Source organism: Ursus arctos, chromosome X (assembly GCF_023065955.2).
Source record: "Ursus arctos isolate Adak ecotype North America chromosome X, UrsArc2.0, whole genome shotgun sequence".
NCBI classification, from domain to species: Eukaryota; Metazoa; Chordata; class Mammalia; order Carnivora; family Ursidae; genus Ursus; species Ursus arctos.
The window spans coordinates 36,850,533-36,865,308 of record NC_079873.1 but is presented as its reverse complement, the minus strand read 5'-3'; the positions used below and the strand labels follow the sequence as shown (position 1 = coordinate 36,865,308).

The following is a 14,776-nucleotide window of genomic DNA, read 5'->3' as shown; positions in this document are numbered from 1 at the left end:
CATAAAAAAGAATTAAATTTAATACCTAAAGTTAAACGGTTATAATCCTTGACTGATAATGAAAGTAGTGACTGCCGGTCACATTTATAGCTATTGTTCCATGTCACTAATCAAAGAGTGAAAAAATACTTCTAGCCTTAATATATCTCTTCCTGGCTTTGAAAATTCAATTTGCTTCGAGAGTTATATGCCCCAAACTCTGGTCTGTATTTCCTCACTACGCATTTGGGACTGGAGGGGCCACTTAATGTGACTCATATTTTCCAAATTCCCTGGAAGCCATAGAAAATATTCCGTTCGATTCCCATTGCATCACCTATTGTCAAAGCTTCCCCCACAGAAATGAGCAGAATTATGCTTGGAAGACTAGAGAACAGTGGCATTTGGGAGAGTCATTAAAAAGCATCCACCTCTTCTCTCCCTAAACAGATGAGCAAATGGCGACCTGCAGAAACCCAGAAACTTGCCCAAAGGCACACACCTGGTCTTGGATTTGGAACGAGAATCCAGGCTTCCCGCTCCCCAGCCATGGGCTCTTCCCTTCCCCCACCCGTGAACGGATTCTCAGTCTTTTCAGGCTCTTGGATGCTGAATATGGTGAATGGGCTGGAAGAGAGTGAGAGAGACAGAATAAAGTTTAATGGGGCATATCAAGGCTGAGAAAGAGGAAAAAGAATTACATTTTCCCTAAAGACCTCAAAATAGCCCTGGGAACGGAGAGAATTTAGACATTATTGGATATTGAGTTACTATGGAATTTGTATTATGTCTTTTAAAAATTAAACATATTTAGCCTTATTTTAATGTCTACCCCTAAGGATTGAGAGAGAACCAAATGAAAACATTGATCAGTTAAAAACACTGCTCCCGTAATGCCTGAGGAATGTTCACCCATCTTCTCCCTTTGCTACGCATGAGTAAAGGGAGATCAAAACATGTTATGATCTCAGTAGCTTACATCTTCAAAATCTGTATGATAATCCATGATGGTGGAGGGCAAGCCTCGTGTAAACTGATTTTACCCTTATCGTTTGTGAGCGTTTACTAATCAGTTAACACTGCACCGGAAGATAGAGGGGATTATGCACTGAATTGATTTTCTTGAGTTCCCAGACCAGTCTCTCAAGTCTTATTCATGTAAGCTTCTGAACTTTCCCCAGAAGCCTAGAATGAAGGACCAATCAGCCTTCCTTGGTCCCAAGGAAATAACGGTTGATTTTCTTCTAAACTCAAGTGCTTGTTAATCACAAAACCATCACACGTTATTTTCTATCAGGTGGAGTGGGCTGCATACATGTAATGACATGGGGAACTGTTTGGGTACGTTCATTTCTTCCTCATGATGTGGGAGGAATTAAGGTACAGACGTGCTTTTGGCCACCTCTTCAGGTCCTGCTGAAGCATACACACTTGAGCAAGATGGCCGCCCACTATGGAACACCAAATGCCTGGGGGTCAGGCGGTTGGGGAGGCTTCTATCAGAAAGGCAAGCCATATCCTGCTGATGCTGACCCCCTTTGTGAACCTAGGGCACGGTCACATCATGGGGGGTAGACACGGTCACTCCCTTCAGGAACTAGAACATTGGAGAGGCTTGGATCTGGGAAGAGAGGTTCTGCACGTGGCTGTATCATTACGCACTGGGAGGAGGGTTTGCTTAGTGATGCCTGTTTCAGTGCACAAAGAGGCACCCAGCAACTACTCGCCAAAGGACCGTATTTCTTGAGAGAATGACATCACATGCCAACAAATCAGTGTTTTCCTCGGTCTTCACCATATTAATGAAACGTTTTGGTATATTCTACCATAAATCTGTAAAAGCATCTGCTTTTAATTTAATTATGAACGGGATTTCCAATTTCTCATTAAGTTATTCTGTGCCCTCAAATATCAATACCATCTTCTCATGTGTAGACAGAACCTCTTAAATTTGGTGACAGTGGTGAATATGGGCATGAGCCAAGGAAGCATTTGTTGCCCCGGCCATCAATCCCTTCAGGAACTGTCTCAGCTACAGGGTCACCTTGCCCAAGGGCGTGTTCTTCCGGGGGTGGCTGAGATCCAGTAACTGATGGAGGTGGAGGGGGTGTCTAAGAGCCTGGTTACCCTGGCCCGATGGAAGACAACGCTAGCAGGCAGTCCTGGCTCCAAAGCTGGCAACTGGGTTGACTACGTGTCTTTGTGCCCAACCTTGCTCCCCGACCCTTTGCTTGCACAGGTGCTGACCCTAATCAATACCTTAGCGTCTCACTGTTGGGAACCAAGCCCACAGCAGTAATTTTTACATCGTGCTTCCTCTGAAAGCATCCTTTAAAGGTATGTGCCAGCACCTCTTATGTGTCAGCTAGAATGCTAAATGCTGGAGAAACTGAGGTTAAAAAAAAAAAGCCTTAGCCTTGCTTTTAATATGTACCCAGGCCAGAGAGACCGAGAGGTAACTCTAATAAGTGATCATCCACCACACAGACGACCTTGAGTGCTTGGCTTTAAGGCGGCCATTTTGAAAGTAAGGAGAAACGTGACTTGAGATGTAACATGAGCATTTTACAGCATTTTCACAGAGAGTCTGTCATTTGGTTTTCAGAATATCCTTATGGAGTAGGTTAATTATTACAAAAATCTTACAGATAAGAAACCAGAAGTTGACTTTGGACTTTAAAGTCTGTGCTTTCTTCACCATTTCCAAACACCCTCTTTTTCTTTTCTAAAGCATGTGGACAGAAGGAAAGGAGCTCCAAACCACTTGGTGTCAGAACATGTCAGTTCTCATTAGCAAACTATGATTCCAGGACGTACACAGAGCACCCAGGACCCTGACCCAGTAGAATTTCAGAGAATATACTATTCTAATATAAACATCTGGAGAAAATAAACACGTTCCAAATTAAATTATAAGAGGCCAAAGCTGTGCTTATGACTCTAAAATCCGATCACATTTGGCTGTAATCTTTTGGATAGCTTCAATGTCCCAGTGTCAGACGTACATGTTAACTCGAATGTTCTATTTTAAAATTGTTGAGAGTTGGACCGGGCTCCCTAGGAGCAGTTTGACTTATGTCATCACCATCATCATCATCATCACCATCATCATCAACCTTGAATAACAGCGTATAATGAAGCAGAGATCGTGATTAGCACTTTCTCTGCTTTATCTCGTTTAATCCTCCCAACTGACCTTGAGGTTAATCTTACCCTTACTTTACAGATAGTAGAAGTAAGTGGTATGGTTTTTGATCACTCAGACTTTTTTAGGGGGGGCATCCCAGAGTTCTTCATTATCTTCCAAATCATCACCACAACTAATATTGCCATCATCATCGCAGAGTGCTATCAAGTATCTGGACATGTATTTGTGCTATGGAAATAAATTTAAAAAGGTAAGTTCTCTCCTTGTGAGAGCTGACATTCTAAAACCCTGCTTATGGTTTTAAATAACTAAATTCTTCACAATGCGTTCTCTTCTATTTTGGTCTACACCAGCAGTGTATTTTTCCATCATCCTAACATCCAATTATTTCCTTTTTTGCATTGGGACAATCTCGTTCCCTTTCCCTTATTTGATTCCACAGCTCCATTGGCTATTCATGACTTTTTAGGTACCTGTTGTGGGAAGAGGCCATGAGAAAGCACAGCGCTAACACCAACACCGGTCTGAAAAGGAACGGAGAGGCATGCTGTTCAGCTCTCATTTTGTAGAAGTTTTGGATTCTGTGTCTTCTGACTTCTCACCCCGTGCTCGTGCCATTGGCCAATGCTACATGTTCCCCATTGTTCTTGCACGACAGTTTCTCACGAAACAATGCAAAAGCATCCTTCACTGTTGTCGTTGAAATGAACAGCCCAAGATTTCGTTTGACCGGGTGCCCACTTTCACGGACTAGTTCCTGGTGCTCGGCACACGTACTGTTGTGTGTTAAGAGCGTGAACTCTGGGGCCAGACTGCCTGAGTTCACACCCCTGAGCTGGTGTTTATGAGCCACGTGACTTTCAGGCACGTCGCGTGGCTTTTTTGTGCCTCGGATTCCGCCTCTGTAAGTATGTCTAAACTTCCTGATACCATTATGAGGAGTAAATGAGTTAATGGGTGATGTGGAGAAACCTAGAACCATCCATGACACCAAGCCACACGCACAAGGATCGGCTACCATTCGCGCTATGCGTTCGAAGTACCAGCAAGTTGTAACTTCTCAACTACAGCTTTGCTTAGGCTGAATATTATTCTTACCCCTATTTTTTCCCAGCAAAAATTACTCATTCTTAAGCTTCCGTGTTATATGGCTCTACGATAAAAAGGTTTTATTTTTTTAAGCTTATGGTACTACATTGATAGAAATAAGTCAGCCAGTTGTTATTTAATTGCTTAATTTTTAGCTTGGCTTTCCTGCCTTAAGATCGCATTCATCCTACCAACAGAAGATACCTATTAGATCATTTTATTTGCCCTCCTATGTGCCTGGAAACAACCAAAGCAATGAAAAGTGCAAGTCTCTTAATACTTTTTCTGGGAAATTCATTTATTCTGAAATAAGTGTAGAGCCTTCTTATCCTCCGATTATCCAATTATTCTTAGAACCACTGTCCTCTCTCCATTCTTCCCTCCACTCCCCACCCCCCTCAACAATTCCTCTTACAGGTTTGAGTTAAAGAACCTTCTGAAGACACTTTTTTTTTAAAGATTTTTATTTATTTATTAGACAGAGATAAAGACAGCCAGCGAGAGAGGGAACACAAGCAGGGGGAGTGGGAGAGGAAGAAGCAGGCTCATAGCGGAGGAGCCCGATGTGGGGCTCGACCCCACAACGCTGGGATCATGCCCTGAGCCGAAGGCAGACGCTTTAACCACTGTGCCACCCAGGCGCCCCTGAAGACACTTTTTTTTAAATTAAATTTAAATTTGGGAACACCAGACAGTCAGGCTACCTGTTCCACTCCAAGGAAGGGAGGATTATAGTAAATAGTACAAATTCACACAAATAAATAATCTATTCCTTATACTCATTTCTACTTTTCCAGAACAGCACAACTATAGGTTGGCACAGCTTAGTACATCTAAATCATTTATCTCTTATGTGAATTCCTATTTTTCCAAAACAGCAGTCTTTCACCCCGAGCCAGACACCTTTGTAGCAAATCTTGGATTTGAACAAAGGGTAGAATATCAAATTAAAATCGGAAAATTATAGGAGCACCTGGGTGGCTCAGTCGCTTAAGCATCTGCCTTTGGCTCCGGTCATGATCCCAGGGTCCTGGGATCGAGTCCTGGGATCAAAGCCCTGCATCGGGCTCCCTGTTCAGCAGGGAGTCTGCTTCTTCCTCTGCCCCTCCCCCCATCTGCACGTGCTCTCACTCTCTTAAATAAATAAGTAAAATCTTTAAAATAAAATAAAATTAGAAAATTACAATTCTGTATTACCTAAGTCCATGCTGCCTGACAGCAATATAATGTGAGCCACATAAATCATTTTAAATTTGGTAGTAGCCGCCTAAAAATATATATATATATGTAAAATCAATTTTGACAACATATTTTACTTATTCCAGTATATCCTGAATATTATCATTTCATCATGTAATCAATAAGAAAACCTATTAATGAGATTTTTTTTCCATCCTTTTTGTCATACCAAGTCTTGGAAATCGGGTGTTTCTTTTACACTCGCAGTACCTAACAATTCAAACCATATATTATTTTTGAGCTTTCATGGATGTCCTGAAATCCCTGAGAAAAATGGTAGATATGGTGGGCAAGTCTAAGGACAAAAACGGAGAGGATGAGCCTGCAAATTATGAATGAACCAGACTAGAGGCTAGCACGAAAAAGGTGCTTGGACATTTCAGACACGTTATTGTCAATGTGGCTTTGCCCAATATACCCGAGGAGTCCAGAAACCCGAATGCATTCCTGGCTCTACCACTAACCAGCTGTGTGAATCAGAGTGAATCCCTTACGCTTTGCACTACTCAAGTTTTTTAGATCAGATTGTGAGAATCTCTTCCCATATCACAAATACTCTAGCTGTACGTGCACGCGCCCGCACGCACACACACCCCTGCTCTAACACTTACCTATTCTCAAGGTAAAGGAGGGTTTTTTAAAAAAAACTGAAGAATAGTCGACACACAATGTTACACTAGTTTCAGGCATACAATACAGTGATCTGATAAGTCTGTATGCTATGCTATGCTCGCCACAAGTGTAGTGACCATCAGTCTAAAGGAGCTTTTTTAAAAATCTGTTTCTGTTGTATTTTCATGACACCTTATATTCTTGCTTATCAGGTTTCTCCATTTTGCCTTTTCTTCAAGAGTCGTGCATGGTGATGTGTTATATAAGTGATTAAAAATGGGAGTGAGCTCATTAAAGTTTTGCTTTGTGTAATATCTCGGAACATGGTGAATTGCTGCTAATGCATCACTCATTTTGAGAATGAATTTTTTTTTAAGTCTGGTATATTTCATGCAAAATGTATTACACGTCTCCTTTTCTTTTCCTCCTAGCTTGCTTTTCCTCTTTTCCTTTCTAACAAAGGCAGCAAGCAGCAGATGGATTGGAAGAGATCAGGGGGTCATCCGGTGGTGGGTGGATGGGGCAGCCACTCTTTCGCTTTTGTGCGTCGAGGCCCTGGATAAATGCCAAGGGTATTTGAGGAAACAAGAGAGCCACGCGGGCTTTTAGGCAGAGTGCTCATTCATAATTAAGTTGCTTGGTTGCAGGGCCATCAAAGGCGAACTTCAAATACCCGGACGGCAAAGCCACCTGTGCCAGAAGCAGAAGCAGGATCGTGCAGGGGAAAGGCGGAGCCGATGGCAGATACTCAGAAAGCCCTGAGCCGAGAGGGACATTTTAAAATACAAAACCAAGAGCCTGAGTTATGTCGGAGGAACCTGGCAAGCATTTGTGAGGCCGGAGCCGCCGCATCTACGCGTGGGACCCGTGCCAATAGGGCAAGAGGCTGAAGCCATTGTGCGCTGTGTTGTCTCAAACCAGAGAGTGATTTCAAGATAATAAGCCAATGACGTCACTCATGGACTATTGACTCTGCATCGATGAGCACAATATCTAATTGAATCCTCTCAACAACTTTGTTGTTCTCTGCTTTTTACACACAGGAAAATCAAAGCTTGGAGAGGTCGAATGATTTGCTCTGAGTCTCGCCATCAGCAAGGGGCTGAGGCGAACTGACCACACATGTCTGCCTATGAAGCTCGAGATTCTTCTTTTTGCTCCATCCACCCTCGGTCCCCACGCCCACCTACGTTTGACTCTCAGACCAGATACGTTTTCGCTGGATGACTCATCAGAGGGTCAGGATCAAAGATCAATCTCCTAAAAACGTCCTACCGCTCAAGTCTTTTTAAGACCAGCTCCTATTCCTAAAAGGTCCTTGGGAGCTTCTAGGGAATCTAGGGACTCCCGCTCACCCGTGGGGCCCTGTAAACGTGCCAAGGAAACTTGAGGTCAGAATTTCCTTGGCCTTGGGGCACCTGAGTGGCACAGTGGTTAAGCGTCTGCCTTCGGCTCAGGGCGTGATCCCGGCGTTCTGGGATCGAGCCCCACATCAGGCTCCTCCGCTATGAGCCTGCTTCTTCCTCTCCCACTCCCCCTGCTTGTGTTCCCTCTCTCGCTGGCTGTCTCTATCTCTGTCGAATAAATAAATAAAGTGTTTAAAAAAAAAAAGAATTTCCTTGGCCTTGAATCTGAAGGATTCGGGTGAAACTCAGCTGGGCTTAAGAACTCCGTAACAGAAACTTGCCTGGGTCATTTTATTTGGCCCCCTGCAAAACTGTGAATTACAGGTATGGGACCAGGCCATCTCATATCACCTTCCCGGAACCCAGGGCCACACTGATGGTAGAACGGAAGAGACCCCTAGAGATGATCTAGTCGAAGGGCCTTGTTTTATACATGAGAAGCTCAGAGAAGTTTAGGTCATAAACCTAGCAAACAGCAACATGGGACTGGAGCTCCCATGTTTCCCACCAAGGCTAAGGGCTACTGGATGGCTACTCCATCCACCTCCCTCAAAGCCTATCCTCCCCACCCACCGAGCACTGCTTTTCAACACCAAGTTCAGCCAAGGCCCAGGGGCAGGGTGAATTTCCCCGAGCTAAAGAATGACAGATACCTACGTAGGAAAGCAAGCCAACACGGCTTCTGATTAACGTGGCCCCTCTTTCCAACAAGCCAGCACTACAGATAACATGCACCTCTCCAGGAAAGTCACAGTCACCCCCACGTAGCATGCGACAGGGGCCTAGTGCTTCATTCTAGGTTAGGCAGAATTTTCCACAGCGTCAGTCCCCCGAAGAATGATGTCCTCATAGCAAACAGCATCGTGGGGAACATTCGCACTGGCAAGACATTTGGTACGTAGCCTTTAGATGGTGCTAATGTTCTTCTGTAACCCAGTCTGCGGGAACTCAAGGCTCAGAAATCAAAGAAGTGGAAGGGAGCTCAGGGGGCTAGCTGTATTTCAACCTTCCCTCGCCGGGGCCCTGAAAACAGCCCCCCACACACTTTGGGAGGTATCTTGAAACAAAGACATTTCTGGGGCTTTCACTGCCATAGCAAGTTCTTGGCAAGGCTGAATGTGCCAGACTATTCGAGGCAGATCTCCTGCCGCCCAGGGAGCAGCATCAGTCAGTACTTTAAATGTGAGTGCACAGCCTCTGAATTCAGATTCGTCCTCAGTCTTTGTGCATCAGCGAGAGCCCGTGGCGATCTCGGTTCCTAAGGTCCAATTGTGTCCCTAGATTGGGCCATGGAGCCATTCATTTCGTGGGACAGTTTTCTTCAGGAAAGCCTCATTCATCCACTTAAGAAAGGGCTGGTGAAACCTACCATCATTCATTTTTTCTTTTTCCGGGCTCTGAAAAGAGGGGTGGGGAAAAACACATCCCCCCAGAGCAACCTTTCTACGGCAGGCTTTTATGTCTTGGTTCTTCTCTTTTCCACACGCTGTGCGTTCCAAAGGCTCTATTTGTCTCAGAGTGCCACCAAAAGGGACAATGCTTTGCTCTGCAGTTTTTCTTTGCCAATGAAGCAGTGACAGGCTGTGTCATGGTTGCATTGAGAAGCCCTAGACATGGTTGAGGTTTTCTATGCAGAGAAGAAAAGCACTCCTTGCCCATTCACATGGATGGCTCTACACCCGTGGGAGCTGGTAGGGGTTTCCCAAATAGGACGTCACACTTAGTATTTATATACGTGGTGCCGATGAGTGTGTGTGTGTGTGTGTGTGTGTGTGCGCACGCGCGCGCGCGCACACACGCGCCCATCGTGAGTACAGGAAGACAGGATCAGGGAGATGTGAAAGTCAGGAGGGGGTGAAGTTCCCATGCAGATCATCTGGTGAAAACAACTTTGGAAGCGTCACAATACCATTATTCTAATGTCTGAAATCCTATCACAGTGGGAAAAAAATCAGTTTATCCAGAGAGATCATGTAAAGAGCAGAATTAGAACCAAAGAGATGAAAATTGTTGGAAGATAGATTTCAGTTAGATTGCAGCAAGAACTTTTTTTCATTTTTAAAATTAAAAAAAAAAAAGATTCTACCTTACAGAGCACGGCAAGAAAGGTACAAAAATGCTCAGATGCTCTTCACCTAGACTCTTCCGTTGTTAATATTTTGTCACAATTCATTTATCTCTCTTTTGCACATATACGTTTTGATATTTTCCTGAACTTTTTGAGAGTAAATGGCGTTATAATATCCATATATTCCTAAATATTTCATCCTGGGATTCCGAAGAATAAGGACATTGTCTTGCATAACCAGAGCAAAATTACACACTCCATATTCAAATTTCAGCAAACGTCCCAATGATGTCCTTTGTAACAGTATTTTTTTCCTCTGATTCAGGATTCATTAAGATACATTACTGGTGATGTTAATAAGGATAAACTTTTTAAGATTTAGGATTTTCAAAGAAAAATAAAGCTGGAGGCATCACAATTACAGACTTTAAGTGATATTACAAAGCTGTGGTCATCAAAACACCACGGTGCTGGCACAAAAATAAAGCCACAGATCAGTAGAACAGAATAGAAAACCCAGAAACGAACCTATAGTTATATGGTCAATTAATCTTCGGCAAAACAGGAAAGAATAGCCAATGGGAAAAAGACTGTCTCTTCAATAAATGGTGTTGGGAAAACTGGACAGCAGCATGCAAAAGAATGAAACAGGACCAATTTCTTACAGCACACACAAAAATAAATTCAAAATGGATTAAAGACCTCAATGTGAGAGTTGAAACCACACAAATCCCTCCAAATACAAGTGCAGGCAGTAACTTCTTTGACATTGGCTGTAGCAAGTTCTTTCCAGATACATCCCCTGAGACAAGGGAACTAAAAGCAAAATAAACTGTTGGGACTGTATCAAAATAAAAAGCTTCTGCACAGCAAAGGAAACAATCTATCAAAACTGAAAGGCAACCCACTGAATGGGAGAAGATATTTGCAAAGGACATATCTGATAAAGGGTTAGCATCCAAAATCTATAAAGAACTTATAAAACTCAACACCCCAAAAATGAATAATCCAGTTAAAAAATGGGTAGAAGACATGAGCAGACATTTTTCCAAAGAAGACATCCAGATGGCCAACAGATAGATACATGAAAAGATGCTCAGCATCACTCAGCATCAGGGAAATACACATGAAAACTACAATGAGGTACCACCTCACACCCGTCCAAATGGCTAAAATCAACAACACTAGAAACCACAGGTGTTCTGGGGTGCCTGGGTGGCTCGGTCGGTTAAGCGTCTGCCTTCAGCTCAGGTCATGATCCCAGGATCCGCAGATCGAGCCCTGAGTCGGGATCCTTGCTCAGTGGGGAAGCTGCTTCTCCCTCTGCCTCTGTCTGCTGCTCCTCCTGCTTGTGCGCTCTCTCTTGCTAGCTCTCTGTGTGTCAAATAAATAAATAAAATCTTAAAAAAAAAAAAGGCAAGAAACCACAGGTGTTAGCAAGGATGTGGAGAACAGGAACCCTTGTGCACTGTTGGTGGGAATGCAAACTGGTGCAGCCGCCCTGGAAAACAGGGAGGTTCCTCAAAAAGTTAAAAATAGCACTACCCTGCAAGCCAGCAAGTGCGCTACTAGGTATTTACCCAAAGGATACAAGAACACTGATTCAAAGGGATTCGTGCACCCTGATGTTTATAGCAGCCTCATCTACAACAGCCAAATGATGCAACCAGGTCAAGTGAGCATGGATTGATGAATGGTAAAGAAGATGGGGTACGTAGATACACAATGGAATATCACTCAGTCATAAAAAAGAATGAAGTCTTACCATTTACGATGACGTGGATGGAGCTGGATGGTATTATGCCAGGAGAAATAAGGCAGTTAGAGAAAGACAAATGCCATACGATCACACTGGTATGTGGAATTTAAGAAACAAAATAAATGAGCAAAGGGGAAAAAAGAGAGAGAGAGAGAGAAAACAAGAAACAGACTCTTAACTACAGAGAACAAACTGCTGGTTACCAGAGGGGACGTGGGGGGATGGATGAAAGAGATGATGGGGATTAAGGAGGGCACTTGTCCTGACGGACACGGGTGACGTACGAAAGTGCTGAATCCCTCTATTGTACAACTGAAACTAATATCACACTGGATGTTAATTCACTGGAATTTAAATAAAAACTTAAAAAAAAGATTTAGGATTTTCAAAAATGAAAGGGGCTGCATCAAATATCAAATTCTAAATATCAGCTTGGCAAGGATGTCCTATACAGTTTGCCAACTCGGGGCATACGGCAAGATAAATAGCCAATTTAAATAAATAACCTAAATCACCAAAAACTGGTTCAGGCTTTTGGTGTCCTGTGTGTGAAATTCGCCTGCCCTAAAGGCATGAAAATCTCCTCTTATGTCTTCTGAAAGCTTTACAGTTCTCATTTTTGCATTTAGGTTTATAATACACCCCAAACAAGGGTGCCTCACGGGCTCAGTCAGTAAAGTATGTGACTTTTGATCTCAGGGTTCTGAGTTCAAGCCCTGGAGAGAGATTACTTAAAAATAAAACCTTTTCAAAAAATACACCCCCAGGAGCTCCTGGGGGGCTCAGTCGGTGAAACATCTGCCTTCGGCTCAGGTCATGATCCCAGGGTCCTGGGATCGAGCTCCGCGTCAGGCTTCCTGCTCAGCGGGGAGCCTGCTTCTCCCTCTCCCTCTGCTGCTCCCCCTGCTTGTGCTCTCTCACTCTCTTTCTCTCAGATAAATAAACAAAAAACCTTAAAAACAAACAAACATTCAAGCTAAGACTTGAAGGCTGGGCAGGAGAAAGCAGGTGGGGAGGAGGGTCAAGATGACAGCAATGCATTCTGGGGTGGAGGGGCTGGCCGCCAGCAGTAGGCAGCCATGGAGACCGGAAGTGGGAAGTGAGGCAGAGGGTAGAGGAGCACGGCAATGGTACGGACAGGCGGGCAGGAAATGATTTGCCTCTCCAGGGACTGTGCCGTGCCAGGAATCTTAAGAGTGGATTTTAGGTGCATTGCGAAGCCTCTGAAAATTTTTAGGTGTCAGTGACTTTTCTGCCCAAAGAGCTTTCATGCACAAAAACGTTCGGACAGTCACTCGTGTCTTACTATTTAATTTATCCATGTCATAGAAATAAAAACCTATATTTTTAAGATTTTTAAGCTCAACTTTTAAGTTATATTTATAACCCTGGCGATTTTTGCGTGAGAAAAAGAACTATTTATTTAATTGGTTATTTGATTAATGTGCACTTATTTCATAAATCTGACAGATCAGATTCTCCCAAATATTTAGCACCAGGTCCATCTTTAATCAATCGAATTACCTTAGCTATTTCAAACGACATTTACAAATTTAATGTATTTGATTCTCTCACATTCACAAACGCAGACTCACAAATCTTACATGAGAAACCTGCCTAAACTTAGTAATGAAATTCTTTTCAGCTTTTCAAGGATCTTTTAAAACAAAGAGAGAGAGAGAGAGAAGCCTGCTTGGACCAGGGCAAGTGTTCAACACTTGTCAGTACACTTGACCAAACACAGCCTATGCACTATTCTTGTTTTTAATACCCTCCCTGTGTTACTTGGTCGAGGAAGGGGAAGGCATTTACCCGTTCAGTTTAGCTGAGATTTCTGCCAGGAAGTCTGGGCCGGGGGCGCCTGCGTGGCACAGTCAGTTAAACGTCTGATTCTTGGTTTTGGCTCAGGTTGGGATCCCAGGGTCGTGGGATCAAGTCCCACCTTGGGCTCCACACTCAGTGCAGAATCTTCTCGAGATTGTCTCCCCCCCCCTCCTGCTCGCGCGCTCTCTATCTTCCTCTCTGTCTCTCAAATAAATAAATAAATAAATCTTTAAAAAAAAATTCTGGGCTGTGAAAGTCTGACAAGAAATTTCACAGGCCTAAGGGTTCTATTTGTTTGTGTGTGTGTTTATTTATATTTTGTTTAAAAAGTTACGGGGGGGGGGGGCACCTGAGTGGCTCAGTCGGTTAAGCATCTGCCTTCAGCTCAGGTCATGATCCTGGGGTCCGGGGATAGAGCCCCAAATCTGGCTCCTTGCTCAGCAGGGAGTCTGCTTCTCCCTAGCCCTCTGCCCTCCCCACCGCCCACCCCTGTTCTTACCCACAGATGTCTAGAATCAAGAGGCACTGCAAGCCACGCAAGGCCACATGCACCATCACCAGGGTCAGTTAAGAGGAGGAAGAAGTGAGGCGGAAATGTGGGCCAGCACTTTTATTGTGGTTTTCACAGGAATGAATGGTTGAGGGCAGGGTAGGCAAACAGAGCTGATTTAAGATTGAATCGTTTGAATAGTTTGGGTGGGCTCTGGGCTATAAGGGCTACCCCTAGCCTAGTTGTCTGGTACCTGACTCTGGAGTGATTTGGGGCGATTTGGGGTAGAGGGATAGTGTCCTGGATGGCAGGAGCCTGTTAAAACGAAGGGGATGGTGGGTACGGACTCAGGATTGGTTGGTTTGCAGCAAGTTGTTTGCTATCTCTAGGAATTAGCTAACTCTAGGAAAGGCAGTCCCTCCCCGAGGCCTCAATGCCCCCAGGTGTCAAAGCATCAGAAAATAGAGAAAATCAAAAACACGGTGCTTGTTTCAGCAGCACGGGTACTAAAACTGGAACGATACAGAGAAGATTAGTATGGTCCTTGCACAAGGATGACACACAAGTTCACAAAACGTTCCATATTTTTAGATGAACATTTTTATCATTCAAAAAAAAAAAAGAAAAGAAAAAACATTGATTAATAGACCTTGAAACTCCCACCCAAGGTGAAGCTGGCAGTTGTTGGGAAGTCCTCCATTTTGTGGTCCGCTCTTGTCTACCACATCACCTGCCCTCTGGGAGTTAACCAAGCACACCAATTTCAGGTCCTAATAATATAATATCATGTAGGATGTCTGATCTGCATCATTCAGCGATCATATTAGGTGGGGCCCTGTTTGGGTTCTCTGATTGTAAATCCCTTTTGCGCAACCACCAGCACTGCCCTACATTAGGGCCCATGACATCATACGCGGGTACAGTTTTGAACCCTGTACTCTGGCCTCGTTGTGTCGTTCATCTCTTCTCTCTTTCTAACTCCCACCTGCTTACCGGTGGCTCTTCCACTATCGCTTTATTGGCTCCTTCACGCAATGGCTAATTGTGGAAAGCTCGCCGTGTGCCTGACACTGTTCTAAGTGCTGGGGACACACCAGCCAGCCAACAAACCAGACAAAAAGGCCTGGCTTGCGGAGCTGTCATTCAAACAAGGAGGCACATG

The 14,776-nt window shown here is 44.0% G+C and overlaps 1 non-coding gene across 1 annotated transcript; it reads left to right on the top strand.

Moving 5' to 3' along the window:
- Window positions 1-14,096: 14,096 nt before the first annotated feature.
- On the top strand, window positions 14,097-14,203 carry LOC113266006 (U6 spliceosomal RNA). The gene has a single exon (XR_003320208.1). It is a non-coding gene; the product is annotated as a U6 spliceosomal RNA (small nuclear RNA).
- Window positions 14,204-14,776: the final 573 nt, after the last annotated feature.